At 34.8% G+C, this 16,050-nt stretch overlaps 1 long non-coding RNA gene across 2 annotated transcripts in view; it reads left to right on the top strand.

Moving 5' to 3' along the window:
- Positions 1 to 9,237: 9,237 nt before the first annotated feature.
- LOC145690297 (uncharacterized) overlaps positions 9,238 to 16,050 on the top strand; it is a 30,808-nt gene continuing 23,995 nt past the window's right edge. For both annotated transcript variants that reach the window (XR_014132190.1, XR_014132191.1), the window contains exon 1: positions 9,238 to 9,559. This is a non-coding gene — a long non-coding RNA (uncharacterized LOC145690297). The remainder of the gene's footprint in view (positions 9,560 to 16,050) is intronic.

Here is a 16,050-nt window from a genome sequence, read left to right as displayed (position 1 = left end):
TTTTACTCGAGATTTCTTCATAGTTTGTTATTAAAATACTTACTAACATATCCTCATTTTATTGTCCTAACAAACTAATATATGTTGATAGTAAAGTCGTTTTGATTCATCGAGCTCCTGGTCCTTCAGAATTTCATGTCACGCCCCCCCCGTTACGAAATCCTGGCAAAATAATCAATATTTGTTCCAGTAAAACAGTGTAGAATGATAGATCCTCTGGTGTGATGACCATAGTATCTCATGTCACGGAACCCCCTTCACGAAATCCTTGCTACGTGCCTGTTTCAAAATCCACAGCCTATTAGGTTTTAGAGGTGCTAACTACTGAAAAATACATATTTGAATCACTAAAATATATATATATTATTATATGACAAATGGATGTAACTATGTGTGCCTGATCATCACGTCCAAATTGCAAAGTCAAATGAAATAACTTTTCGTATATAGTTACGCCTTAATCCAAAGTGGGATGTTATCATATCACTTTCATTATAATAATATCTTAAGGGGTAGTGGGGATCCGAAGTTTTGCAAAAAAAAAATTGAGTATCTCACAAGCCGTTAAACTTACAGAGCTGAAATTCAGTATATTAACTCCTTATTGAAAATGAACATAACGTCACAGAGCATCTTTTAAAATTCTTCTTTATGATGGGGATGGCACTTTTTATATATGCAAAATTGATATGGGTTGGTTTGAAAAAATAATTCAAACTCAAATTCAAACTCTGATTAGTTAGAATTTAACCTGATTGTATTACAAGTATAAACTCTTTAGTGAATAAAGGAGAGGCCGTGGATCATGTATCAGAGTTGATGACGATGTGTTTTGATGAGTGATGAGTCGATGGGTGATGGGTAAGAGTGGGTCATGGTGGGTGGTGGGTCATGGTGGGTCGTTGGTCACGGTGGGTGGTGAGTCAAAGTTGTTCATTGACCCACATCATCACTGCCACAGATAGTTCGATGCTCGCGGTCCCCTGTTTGATTCCCGGTGGGAGATCCTTTGAAATTGTATGTCCTCGATGTATCTGTGTTCATGTCCCTATTGCTCAAGGTTACTGAAACTAACTGTAAAACAAGTATTACTAAGTAAAATAGAGACCAGTTACGGAGATCCTTTCGATGAATCAAAAAAGAAAATGGTCTGAGGCATCAGATTCCAGTTAAGGGGTCGAATTACTCTTGAAACCAGTTTCTCTCTCATGTTCTTGCGTGTTTATATGCGTATTTTTGTTTCCTGATTTAAATTTAAAGTCTCTCGACTATAGTATTTTATCATGACCGAAATCAGTGTGTTTCGTCGTGATCGTAAACGTGTGCAATTTGCTACATACACGAATGTTTTTTGACTCTTACTTAGCAGAGCAGTCTTAGCGTAGTAGTGTGAACATTTGTTTCGTAATGCAGGGGTCGCGGGTTCGATTCCCGCTGCGGTAAGTTGTTTTTACCAAACTACAATATTCATACTTCTGATGTGTAATGAAATGAAAAATACTCAATTTCTTTCGGTCTTACAAGTCAGAGTGCAAACGGCTTTCTTCGCAGGGGAAATATTATACTAGCAATATGACGTCACATGTCTGTCTACAGCCTCGTTATGTAGGAGAACGTAACGTGGTTAGCATACAATTCATAAATACATAAGGATCATGCTTAGGGCCTAGTATGGGTCATAAATGTGTCTGAAACGATATTGTTTCCTAGCGATTATTTCGAACGTCTTCCACTATTACTCCTACTGCTAGAAATAATAATATTTTCGTTCGCCATTTCCAACACGTTCCATATATCCGTTCAACCAAAATTTGTAAATAGGAACTATTCTTTCTTATATTGGTATGTATATTTTGTTAAAAATATCAATATAACGCATACATAATCCAAAGAATTTTGTCCAAAGAAAGCGTCTTACTATGTATCGTGATGAAGACATATCCTACTTAGTTTCTGTTTAAGCATCCGAAGTTTTGATATTAATATTGTCCAGAATCTGACACCTTCTTTCTGCCCCTTCGTTTCCTTTCGGACACAAATCATTCGAAAGTATCTCTTATCCTTTCTTTTCATTTCCTATTAACTTCAGTATGCTTATTTACATGCAATAGGACATAATATTGAGGTCTTAAAACTTCAGGAATAATAATAATAATAATAATAATAATAATAATAATAATAATAATAATAATAATAATAATAATAATAATAATAATAATAATAATAATTGTATTAAGATTTTTAAAGTTGCCCTAAAATTAGACATAACTTACAGGTAAGTAGATATTTCGGGAGTTTGTCCGGACCTCCAGGACGCACCTCTGCAACTACGAAAATTTTAAACGAAAGCGTTCCTTATAGTATCATGCAGAAAGTATTCTACTATACGTTTTATGGAAAATAACTGCAATAAAAATAACTGAATATCACTGAACAGTAAGGCATATAATAAACAAACTTTTAGGATATGAAGAAGTAATAATAAAAGCTTATTACAAAATTACCTACACAGACCATAATAAATTCAATAAGCTCGAAATACAAAGCGTATTAGCGTATAAGATTCAGTCTAAAAAGAAATTGTTACTTAAAAAATGGAAATACACTATTTTGGAAAATCGAGATAAAACGAGAAATGTTTACAACACTTTTCGCCTCGTCTCTATTTTCATCTCCAAGACGAGACGATAATTTGTGTTAGCATTGTGCCGTCTCGAATGTAAAATGTTAATTCTCGATTCTCCTCTTTTCTCCTTATGTCTCAATGTGTAAATTTTCACAAATATTATTCAAATCAAGAACCTTCAGTTATATTTACAACCTAATGGAAAACATGCTTAGTACGGATAGATTCTCCAACTCGTTCGAGTGTTATCGAATTTTGAATTTTTAATATTTACAAATAAATTACCCCATATCAATATTTAGCAGTTTCAAAGGTCATTTAACGAATAATGAAATCGGACAAATCTTCTTTCGAAGTAATATTACGTATCAATCAGTGGCGCCGGAACATAGGAGCTCAAGCCCTGTTAGATACCCAAAATATTCATTGGAAGCTGGGCTCTTCTCCCGAATGGTCGACCCATATTTTAATTTATTTACAAGTAGGACTATTGTTAATAGTTTCAAAATTCATCGCAAGGCTTTGTGTTTACTTAAAACAATCAACGTACTACATATACCGCATAATCTATCCGTATATTATTTGATACGCATATATGCATAATCATTTCAAATAAATTAACTTGTTTATAATTCCTCATTTGAGTTAATTATAAGATTATTTAAATTTCCCGACTGTTATCTTCTCATCGGCGCCTCTGGTGTCTGTATATTTTTTTCTGGTATGGTGCTGTTTACTGTGAGTAAAAGTATCCCAAGACTCCCTTTTGCCATTTCGTCAGCCAGCGTTTCTCCTCACTCCTGCACAAAAACAAGCACTCTTTACGATTTGTTCTTTTATCAGATGGGACAACTGCATGCTGCTGTTCTAGCTACTCAACCAGGCGGAATTATTCTTGGAGCGGGCGTTAGTTGGCTTGCCTAACTCACGGACTTTGAACATCAAGAATTTCTGTGGCCCATTGTACAGTGCAATTGTTTCTTAAAGAGTGGACATACACTATTTCGAGAATCGAGCCAAGACGAGAAATGTTTACGACACTTTTTGACTCGTCTCGACTCTCATCTCCAAAGGGAGACGATAATTTGAGTTAGCCTTTCCCGCCTCGAATTTAAAATGGTAATTCTCATCCCAATTTTGTTTGTTTCGTTTTAGACTCGAGATGAGAAATTCCTCTTCTCATAGGCAACATTAAACAAACCAGAAATATTTTCTGCCAAAGGTCACGTTTCTGCTTGTAATGGTATGACCTGAGCGATAATAAATTTCTAATTTATAATCTTCTACAAGATAATAATAATAATAATAATAATAATAATAATAATAATAATAATAATAATAATAATAATAATAATAATAATAATAACTTTATTATTATTACTATTATCATTCCTGAAGATTTGATAGTTCGAGTATTGAAACTGAGTATCGAGTAGTCAAATATCTGGATATAATAAAACGTGTGTTCTCGCCGATCAATCGCCATCAAAAAATGCCCGACGTGGATACGATCCAAGAACCTCCAGGTTACTGATCAAGTACCTTGACCTCTTTTTTTAAAAGATCAACCGAGCGTACCTCAGTTTCCTGAGTAACCCGAGTTTCCTTGTATATAAGGGCCCTTTAACCTTTACCGTATTCGAGAGGGACACGAACACATACATATCCAGGACAGTTAAAATTCCGACCTTGCTCTTCAGAGGGATTCGAACCCACAGTGGATTGCGCCTCATGATCTGTAGCTGAGCGCCCGAGAACACTCGGCTATTGCCGCCGGTCCCCCTGAACCATGATCACTTCGCTGTAAATGATTCGTCTTTAGTCTGGTTACGTTAGGTATCTTTGCCTCCGCCTGCAAAGTTGTATATTACTGTTCTTCGTTTCAAAACGTCTTTCGTATTTCTTTTATGATGATATAAGTGAATAATCTTCGGCAAAGTTTATATTAATAACTTGAGTTGTTTATAAGCCTTTCGTTTACAAGTTTGTTTCTTGTACACCAAACTACAGATATGACAGTTTAATTCTCATACTCTGCATTTGTTTCAAAGCTGTCACCATTATTTGATCAATGACTTACAGGGTTTATTATGAAACTAATGAACATTGCTTTAGAAAAAACCGGTTTTATTGTTCCGATTGTTACAAATCTTTAAAATTGCTCAAAATACGCTCCTTCTGCATCGATACACTTCTGGAGACGTGCTTTCCACGCCTGGAAAGCATCTTTAAAGTCCTCGGCTGGAATGGCTTTTAAAAACTTTGTAACATGGGCTTGAATGTTCTGCACGGAGTCCCAATGTTTTCCTTTGAGGTGTATCTTCAAACGGGGAAACAAAAAAAGTCACTAGGAGCCAGGTCAGGACTATAGGAGGGACCACTGGGGTTCTGATCGGGGCCAGGAAGTCGACGACGGTGAAGGCGATGTGATTTGGTGCATTGTCGTGGTGGAGTTTGATTGAGTCTTTGATGTCACTTCGAATGCGGGTGACCCTGCGTTTCAGTCTCTTGAGCACTTCTAGATAAAATCCTGCGTTGACAGGTTGTCCTGGTGGCACAAACTCGAAATGGATGATTCCTCGAATGTCGAAGATGACAATGAGCATGGTTTTGATTCGAGATTTGCTCATGCGCGCCTTTTTGGGGCGAGGGGGGATGAGGTGTGCCACTCCGCACTCTGCCTTTTGGATTCTGCATGGTATTCGAACATCCAGGATTCGTCTCCAGTTACGACCGAGTCTAAAAAGTCCGGATCACTTTCACACAGCGTTATTCGAGCAAACCCTCCATCACGCCGTGTTACAACTTGTAAAAACGTGCTTCACGCGGATCGACATCCACATGCTGTCACTGCTCGCAGCAGACTGACTCCGGGCGCGTTTAGAACGACAGACCACCCACTACTTTTTCCATGCTGGCAGCGCGCGCTGCGGTGGATTGTTCAGTCAGGGTAGCATCATGCTCATTACTTTCATAATGAACCCTGTATGTCCGGCACGATACTTTAGCGTAACGGACTTTAAACTAGTGCTTCCATCATATTCCTGACCTTTCCAGGCCTATATATATATATATATATATATATATATATATATATATATATATATATATATATATATATATATATATATATATATATATATATATACGAGGTGATATCAAAAATTTTCGAAATTACTTCTGTAGCAGCCAACAAATGGTACAAATGGTAGCGCAAGACTGCACGCTCAAGCACAGGGAGAACAGACCTTTATACATCTGCGTATATCGGGAGCTGTGCAGATGGTGCTATTCTGACAACGTACGTTATCTGTGATTTCATGGTGAACAATAAGTTAAAACATGAATAAATGTGATATTCTATGTGAAACTATGCAAATCCGTCATAGAAATGCTTGACATCATTTGCATCAGTTTTTAAACATGACTTAAATACTTGTTTTAAAGTATGCGTAATTATTTTAATATATATTTAAGGACTTGGAAATAAGAACTACTGTCAGGCATTTCGAGTAGTAACGTAAAACAATATCTGGGACAGCCATCAGTTATAGAAGTTTGCAATTGTCTTTTGGTTAGGTCTTTTAATATACTAATGCAGTTCAACATAATGCATACAATAAAATATTTCATTGTCATTGTTAATATTTGAGTGCTATACTGTACTCAGTAGCTCAGAAAATTAAATACCTGAAATAATACTGCTACTGGCGTAATGTCTCAAACTTGTACAAAGTGGTTAGTCTATTAGGAAGTTAGACTATTAGACTCCACAATACTCTGCCACCTGTTAATCAGTTGTTGAACATCTCGTTACCAACAGTCACCAGTTTTGTTGTCAAAGAACTGAGTCACTCTTCGTCGCACAGCATCCTCATCTTGCAATCTTTTCGCGGAAAGGTGGGTTTGCAGTCTGCGAGCAGTGTTTTTTCCAGACCTCTAAAAGTGCAACCCCGGAGCAGATCAAAATAATATGTCTATAATATAATAATAAATAGCATAGTTTCAGTAGTGCCCTCCGGAGCTCTGAGAATGCCCCCCCCCCCCGGAACATTGTTTCTGAAAGAAACACTGGCTGCGAGATCAGTTGGTCTGTTGCTGCAAGATCGGGTAAAAACGTCAGATTAAGAATTTTCTTCCAGTCACATTCCTCGATCTTACAGGTCCTCTTGCTGTGCACTATGAATGAGCACACTGTTAAGATTAATCAGAGCAGGACGTTTCTCGAAGGTCTTCAAGCTGCTTACAGTAGACATCTGCATTGATTGTCTGGTTTCATGACAAGAACTCGGATATTGCACCATATGACTTTGCAGGGATGGATGCTTTTTTTTTTGGCACAGTTCCTGCCCATCTTCAGTACGCACTGAAGTTTTAGTGTAATGTTATAGTAGATGACCTATTTTTCACCTCTTGCCACTATTCTATCCAGAAATGGCACATGCGTATGACTTAAATGCTGTCACTGCTCTGAGTACCCGTATAATTGTTCAGAACGACCACATTGAATGGTTCTGGCATACTTTCTGACACTGCTGTGGAGAAATCATACAGATATTGGCTGGTTCCAGTGAATAACCGGCTACGTTGGGAAAAGTACATTTTACAGGGGAGCAGTTTAAATGTAAATTTTATAACAGTTACCTGGCTAATTTTGGCATATGTGTCGTTGCAAAGATTCTACATCACGGTTTTTCGGGGTCTTCCTGTTTGGATGTTTCTAAAGAATAATTTTTGAAAAGAGCACTTTCTTGATTTGGACTCTTGGAAGAGGGGGGAGGGAAGTTCTAGAATATCACCTCTTTTAGCTTCGTGTTATAGAGCCATGTATTACACTTGTATAAAATAATGATGAATTCAGCCTTTTGTTTCAATTTGGTACTATTTTTGAGTCCACTCCAGACCTAGGACTGTGGCAACACTGCAATAAACAGTGATGAGTCATATTAGCTTAAAACCGGAAACGTTCAGAACTTTTATCGTATATTTAAATGCCGTTGATCGATATTTGAATATTTTTCTACACATTACATAATTTTCTGGAGAAAGGCCTCAATTGTGCTGTAAATTACTTCTACATGAGAAAAAATGTTTCTAAAACATGCAATAATACATTTTAATAGAAAATAAATGTTTCCTCATGCACCATCTACTTTCAATGACGCTTCAAATTTAAGAAGTATTTAGGCTAACAATTTTCATAATATAGTGAATAGAAAAATGCAAGTATGTACCGAGCAAGTTTTTCTTGGGAGGGTTCATGACTTTCGCAGAGAGAAGAAAAAAATGAAATGAAATCTTACGTCCCACGGTTATGCCGGTTAGGCTAAAGGAGACGGTGATGATGAGAGATGAGTGAAATGGTGGAATGAAGAAAGTGGGAGGAAACGGGAGAACCTCGAGAAAACCCGCGAGCACGGTGTTTGTATCAGAGAGAATGAGTTTCAAGTAATAATAGCGAATCGAAAGGTGAAATTCATTAGTGAAATAGCATTAATAGGCCTATATCCAGCCTGGTAGCCAGCCCAAAAATTTAGGGGGGCCGGTAGAAGTTAGGGGGGCATCCAACCATGACTATAGTCCATGACTATATTATAGTTCATTTGCAAGCCTACCATGAAAATTTTAAAGGGGGCCAACAAAAATTATGGGGGGGCCCGGCCCCACCTAGACACCCCGTGGATACAGGCCTGCATATATCGCCAATATAGACTACACATTATTATTATTATTATTATTATTATTATTATTATTATTATTATTATTATTATAAATTATTATTATTATTATTATTATTATTATTATTATTATATCATTATCATTGGCGCCAACTAACGACACGTGTGGTCTGTGTCGTAAGCCACTTTTTGGAAAACAATTAATTCTAGCATGTTGTCTATGCAACAATAGATATCATGTAAAGAACTGTCTCAAATTTGGACGTGTTGAATTCGAAATGTATTCGGAAAAAGGCATTTCAACATATAAATGTCAAAACTGCATAAGGCAACGAGACGACAACACGGCAGTTACTCCTACATTGAGGAAGCACGTAAGTTCCATAGACACTGATCAAATAGACAATTATGGTGGTGATTCTAGTGATGATGAAGTTTTAGAACACGAGGAAAACAAATCCTCAAATACTATTTGTTCAAATAACAACTCAAAAGGTGTTTCATGCTGTAGTGTAGTGAATGAAAAGTTAGACCATGTAATATCTATATTACAGGAAATAAGTGACAAGTATGAGGCATTGAAAGCTGAATTAATTTCTGTAAAGGAAGAAAACATCAAATTAAACGAATTAGTGAAAGCAAGTAGTGAGAACAGAGTTAAGACATTTGCAGAAGTTGTAAATAGTCCATCCACACCTGACCGTGTTATAGTGCAAGGGTGCTCGAATGAAAACAATGTCAAGGTCAATGAAGCGAACGACATGCCATATGAGCGAGTTGCAAAAAATGTAAACAATAGTGACTGGAAGGTTGTAAGCCAACGCTCCAGGCGTATTAATCCAGCAAAACAGCCAGGAATCGTAACAAATCATGAATCACGCGAACCTATAAGAAACTCAAATCTAATGCAGGGAAGGAGTGCTAGTGATAAACTAAAGGTAAACATAAAACCACCTCGTGTATCCGCAGTGTTTGTGACTCGACTTGATCCTAGTGTTTCGTGTGATGAGCTTAGTGCATTTATTAAAGATAGTGCAAACATTGAGGTTGTAAAGTGTGCCAAATTAAAAACAAAACACAACAGTTATTCATCCTTTTACGTTACGTTAGTGTACATGCAAAACATTTTGATACTGTGTGCAATTCAGACATGTGGCCTGAAGGAGTATTGTTTACAAGGTGCACGGGACGTTTGAAGGATGAAATAGTGGTACCCACGTCGGCAAGCGATCGGAATGGAAAAGAGCAACAACAGGTAACTAATACATAATCAATGCATACGAGATATTTACAACTATACTATCAAAATTCTAATGGTTTGAACACAAAAGAAAAAGAATTTTCAGATGAAATAAACTGTGAGAACTATGATTTTTATTGTATAACAGAAACGTGGTATAAAAAGGAAAACTGTTACCTTTCTCAAATCTCTAGAAATTACAGTGTGATACGAAAAGATAGAAATCTAACCCTCACAAATAAGTCTAAAGGTGGAGGGTGTTTACTCTTAATAAAAAATGAATATTCTTATGAAATCCTTAATCCCCCTGACGAATCCTTAGACATTATTATAGCAAAAATTTTAATTCCTGACAGTACCCCATTGATTTTATGTTTAGTTTATTTCCCTCCTGACATGTTACTTCAAGATTTTAGTAACTACTGTGATTGGCTATGTTCTTTTGTATTGACGAAAGATTTTAATGTAATTATATTAGGAGATTTTAACGCAGGAGGCATAGATTGGATTTCAGGTAACATAACAACTGATAATTATTATTCGAAGAAAAAAGCAGAAAAAATATTTGAATTAAGCAATATTTTAAATTTAAACCAAAAAAATAAGTCATATGACCATAGTAATCCGGGAAGAGTATTAGATTTGTTGCTAACAAATTTGGATAACAGTTCTATGTATTTTGACATCCCACCATTGACTAAAGTCGATCGCTTTTATCCCCCATTCATGTTTGAGTGGAAACTTATAGATAGTGGCAAATATTGTCCCATTCCTCAGTACGATACATATAATTTCAAACAAGCATATTTCCTAGGTATTTACAAGGGCATTAGAGAAATTGACTTAATAAATAATTGCAGTAACAGTGTCAATGAAACCACTGACTTTATATAATTTAATTTATTCTGTATTTAATGAGCATGTATCTAATAAGTCAATTGGTTGTAAACAAAAATATAAGGATCCATGGATGACGCGAGAATTGAAAGCACTAATAAACAAACAAAAAAAACTAAATATTTTGTTAAAGCCAGAAGAACAAATGATGACGTATGATATCAGAGATGTTCAGACCTAAGGAAACTTGTAAAAAAGAAATACATTGAAGCAAGAAAATCTTATTATTCAGGTTTAGAAAATAGTGTTTATAAGAACAGCTCATATTATTGGAACGTTTTTAAAAAGTCTGTGAACAAGTACCGAAGCAAATAAATTGTAATGGTATGCTAATTCAAGACACTGTCGAAATTGCTGAGGCATTTAAGAGTGTATTTTATGAAGCTTTTAACTTAGAAGTAGGCCAAGAGGTATTGCCTGAGAATATCGTTAGTAATAGTGCTCTAATCGGAATTCCTACCGTTACTGATTTAGATGTAATGGAAGCAATTAAACTAATTAAACCGAACACTACTCCAGGTCCAGATAATATTCCTTATTATGTAATAAAAGCTTGTGCAACTGAACTTTCAACTAGTTTGGCAAATATATTTAACGTTTCATTACGTACAGGTGTATATCCTTCAATGTGGAAGCAAGTATATGTTGTTCCGGTGTATAAATCAGGTGATAGACAGATTGCAAGCAACTACAGGCCAATAACTCTTGTCAATGCATTCTCGAAGATATTTGAACTAATTGTCCATAAACACATTTTTTTATGTAAGAAATATATTAAATGAATCTCAACATGGTTTTTATAAGGGCAAGTCAATTGTAACAAATCTAATTCACTTTACAGACTTTACCTATAACGCACTGAAAAATAAATTGCAAGTCGATGTAATATACATAGATATATCAAAAGCTTTTGACTCTGTCAGTCATAAGTATCTCATTAGCAAGTTATCAAATATTGGTTTGTCACCTTTGTACATTCGCTGGTTTGAAAGCTATCTGTCAAACAGAACTTACGAAGTTAAAATCGGACCTGTACATTCTAGTAGGCTATGTAAAGAGCGCAATACACAAGGGTCGCCCTTGAGCCCTCTCTTATTTTCTTTATTTTTAAATGACCTGACAGAAAAAATAAAATACTCTAAAATTCTCCTATATGCTGACGATATGAAGTTGTTCAGATTAGTCAACAATGAGTTCGATAATTATTTACTGCAACAAGACTTAAATGCAGTAAACACGTGGTGTAGAAATAATTTTCTAGAAATTAATGATAAGAAAAACAAATTATGACATACACCAATAAAACTCAATATTATGTCAGAAAATATGAGATCAATGGTGTACAAATTGAGAAAGTAAACATTATTAAAGACCTAGGAATTACATTTGACAGTGAGTTAAAGTTTTCTAATCATATAAATTGTATTGTACAAGGTGCTAGAAGGATAATAGATTTTATTTTTAAACAGTGGCCTGTATTTCAAAGAGATAAAACGTATGTATTTCTATATAAATTACTTGTAAGACCAACATTAGAATTTGGTTCGGTAATTTGGAACAGCATTTCTAAAACTTTGACAAACAAGATTGAATCTGTGCAAAAATGTTTTATTCGACTTCTATGTTTTAAAATGAAAATGAGCTATTACTCACATAGTTATGAATATTGGACTGATTATTGGGGTTTAGAAAGCCTTATGAATAGATGAAAAAATTTCGACAGAGTATGCATGCAAAAAATACTAGATAACATTTATATCAGTGAATATAAAACATAGGTTTTAAAGTACCAAATCATAGCATAAGAAATACCATGATTTTAGTTCCACTGAATTGGAAATGTGAAATTTTAAAAAGATTGACATATTCTTTAAGCTCATTTTAGACTTATTGTATCAAACAATGTGAAAGTTTTATGTGATCCGACTGATAGTTTTTAATCAATGACGTTTAGAAACATTAAGCCAAATGTAATTTTATGACTGCTGTTCTTAGCTTCTTGTTGTTTTAGATGGATGGAAAACTTGATAAGTTTTACTGCGTTGACAAGGAATTATTTCTGGTTAGCTGACTTTTAGCTACATTGTGTTTTATATTAGTACCCTTCTTTTTATTGTTTTCTTTCTTATTATTTATTTTTAGTAGTATTATTATTCCATCGCATACTCTGATACCAAGTGCTGTATTTTTGCCAAAAGCTGTTCGCGGCACTAAAATAAAGATTATTATTATTATTATTATTATTATTATTATTATTATTATTATTATTATTATTATTATTATTATTATTATTATTTAAACTTAAAACATGTTCATTTACATTGTGCAAAATGACAATAAAATCACAGGTTGCAAGATTCGTGTCAAACTGTCAATAAACTATTCGTAAGAGCAGAAAAAATATTTTAGGAAGTCCATTTGTGACTTTATATCAGTGAAAAAAATATTAAAAAAGGAAAAATAGAAAAAATATTTTTGACACTTAGCTACTGTTAGAAAAATATGCAATAGTATCAGGGACGTACGCAGGGGTAGGTCCTGGGTATCCACACCTTACAATCCCGACTTTTATTATAAATTTAATACAATTTCATGGGTGATTTTACAAATTTAAATATTAATTAGGGTCATGTTGAATTTCGAATCCACCCCCTAAGTATATTTTACTTCCTAAGTATGTGCCAGAACAGTATAGTAATAAAATCGCAATTGTGTGCACCCAGTCAGATAAATGAGGGCAATAAAGTTGATGATTAATGAATCAGTGACATACCGTCATAGTCAGGAGGCTAATTTTGCTCAAGCTCTCTCAACTTTAGTATAGAGATACCGAAATGGATTCTGCTTTCATATATGCGTATTGTACTGACAGGTACAAAAAAAAAAAAAAAAAAAAAAAAGAAGGATGAGAAAAAAAAACATTTTAATCTTACACAGGATTACAGAGCATTAGAAAAAAATGCTGTCTTCTTCGTCTTTTAAAACTTTTATTCGTTTCATGCGCATCAAGATTTACCATATGCGGGTGCGAATAGATAGTATTAAAAAAGAGACTGGGTGTTCAAATTTTATTATTATTATTATTATTATTATTATTATTATTATTATTAAAATTAGCTCCTGTTTAACGGAATTGTTAGCTTGCGCAAACTCGATGTACATGATTACTGGTTATATTCTCGGTGGGAGCACGAAAATTTTCCGGTATTGACCCAGCATCATGAGGCAATTGGGAAGATGCCTTAATTAAGAGGTAGCGAACTCCGATCCAAAGAGCTAGAAATAATGACGGCTGGGAACTGATGCGTTGGCCAATGGCCAAGCATCGCCCAATCGAATATCAGCCATTTGACTGCCATACCCTTTCTTGGACTGTAGCGTAAATGAATTTTATTAAGTATTACATTGTCAGTATTTCAGCACTGTGAAACTAAAGAAAACTAAAAGTAATTTCTTTATTACCTGTTTCTCCTTTAATTCCCCTCATGACTGTGTACTGAAAGAATGTATCGCAAGAACCCATGAAGTACTCTGGGTGACAATATGGCCCACACTTCAACCTGTGACGTCCACAATGCTGGGAGTACGTATATGTATTGTGTACAAGCGTGCTTCGTAACGGCAAAATGAGAATTTTTTTTTTTTAGTTTTACGTCCCACGGATATGCCGGCTAGGCTAAAGGAGATTCGTAATGGCAATTATTAGGTGTGTATCTAGCAATGGCATTGATCAGTATTGTATTCTACTAGTTATGAATTTGGAAAATTCTTAATTACTACAATGTTACTACAGTGTTACTACAATCTGTTATATGGAGTAAATGTGACTCTGTCAACAACATTAAGGCCATACTACTAAAGATACAGAAACATAAAATTTGGACAGAAGGTTCTTTTTGCCGTAAAAAAAGACGTAAGAAATTATTTTTGAAACACGTAACTTAAATGGGTAAAAGGGGGAAATGTTACTAATTTCAACTTTTTATTGCGAAACTGTCAAAATGTGATGACTCACTCAAGTTAGATGTGTGGAACTCGGTATTGAAACTCTTAATTAAAAATCATGATTTCGACAATTCCGCTTCAAACACCGTAATCTAAAATTTTCAAATTTCTGATTCTATATATAATACATAAGAACTCAATGTAAGAATTCCTTCAAGCTGAAAGTATGAAATCCGGTATATAAAATCCTAATTGAAACAATTCGAAAACGTGTTTCAGCCTTTTCAAACATTCGAATAATAACGGAAGTTGGGAATATGGAATTCGATATATAAACTCATAATCAAATATAGGCGAGTATGTGTTGTTGCGTTTTCGAAAATTCTGTTCCTACAGGAAAAAAGAGGCGCATTTTTTGTTTTATATTTATTATTCTTTCTATTCAGAAAAGGGGTACTACAACTCGACAGACGAATTCCACCTGGGAGGGCCAGGAAATCGTTTCAAGTCTGGACCCCCTTCTTCCTTTCCGTAATCACATGCCCAAAAGTGCACACTCGTAACTGTTATTTTCAATTTTTATTTATTTATTTATTTATTTATTTATTTTTTGGTAAAAGTAGTAATTGATAAATAAATCTTAATAAAACGTGTAGTGTTCTGGTATCGCTTTTCTTTTCATTATCGTTCCCAATGAACTGTGATCTAACAAGTTAAAAAAGAAACTGCTGCAACTTCGTGAATTTGTTAATTATTGAATTGCTTGTATCATTTCACGTGTGTTTCTACTGTTTTTCTTGCGTCATTGTTCATGTGACTGAATGTAGGCGATGATTGGAAAGTTCCTTTGTTACTTATTCGGAGAAAGAGTCTTTTGTTTTAATTATGAAAGTTTTAAACTATTTTTTTTTTTTGGAAGTATTGACAAAGAAACAAATATTTATTTCCTGTTTACACTTTGAAGGACACGAGGTTGAAAAAAAAAATTAAGAAAATATGACAATTAATCAATCGAAATGTGAACACCATAATTGATAGTTTCAGTATACATGGAATTACGGGCTAGTAAAATGGTAATTCCGGTACGATTCGTTCCAAAAGAAGGAATTCTACAGTGGAATGAAGAATCGAATCTCTAAAAGGGATAAGATTGACTTTGGCGGAATCAAAGGACAGATTCACTCAGGGGAATATAAAAAATAAATTCACTCAATGTAGTTGACGGATTGAGTTAGTGGATTCGCTTGATGGGATAAGATGACGGAATTAATGAACACATGAGTGGAATCAGTTGGGGATTAATATGAATAAGAGTGGATATAAACAACGTTTTAGAGCAGGGATACATTGTATGGGGAAGTAGCATATGATTAACCTACTGTGGATGTCTACAAGCAACTAAACCTATTTCGTTTTGTTTCTATGTCCCTTGTTTAATATAACCAACAAGCTCGAAACATGGCATACCCTCCTACTATGCATTTCTACTCATTCCTCCTTAGCTTCTCAGTCGGAGAACTTGCAAGTGTATATTATCAATGTGTTAAATTCCCTTAGAAAGAGTTAGTTACTTATAATTTGTCACCAAAAGCCAGAAAGAAGACGAATCTGATCTTCCCTTGAATAATAATCATCTGCAAATCTTTGGGGGGAAAAGTTTGGTT

The sequence above is a fragment of the Thermobia domestica genome, chromosome 7, assembly GCF_964235325.1.
Source record: "Thermobia domestica chromosome 7, izTheDome1.hap1.1, whole genome shotgun sequence".
Taxonomy (NCBI): Eukaryota; Metazoa; Arthropoda; class Insecta; order Zygentoma; family Lepismatidae; genus Thermobia; species Thermobia domestica.
The sequence above is the reverse complement of the archived record's forward strand: the minus strand, read 5'-3'. Positions and strand labels throughout refer to the sequence as shown.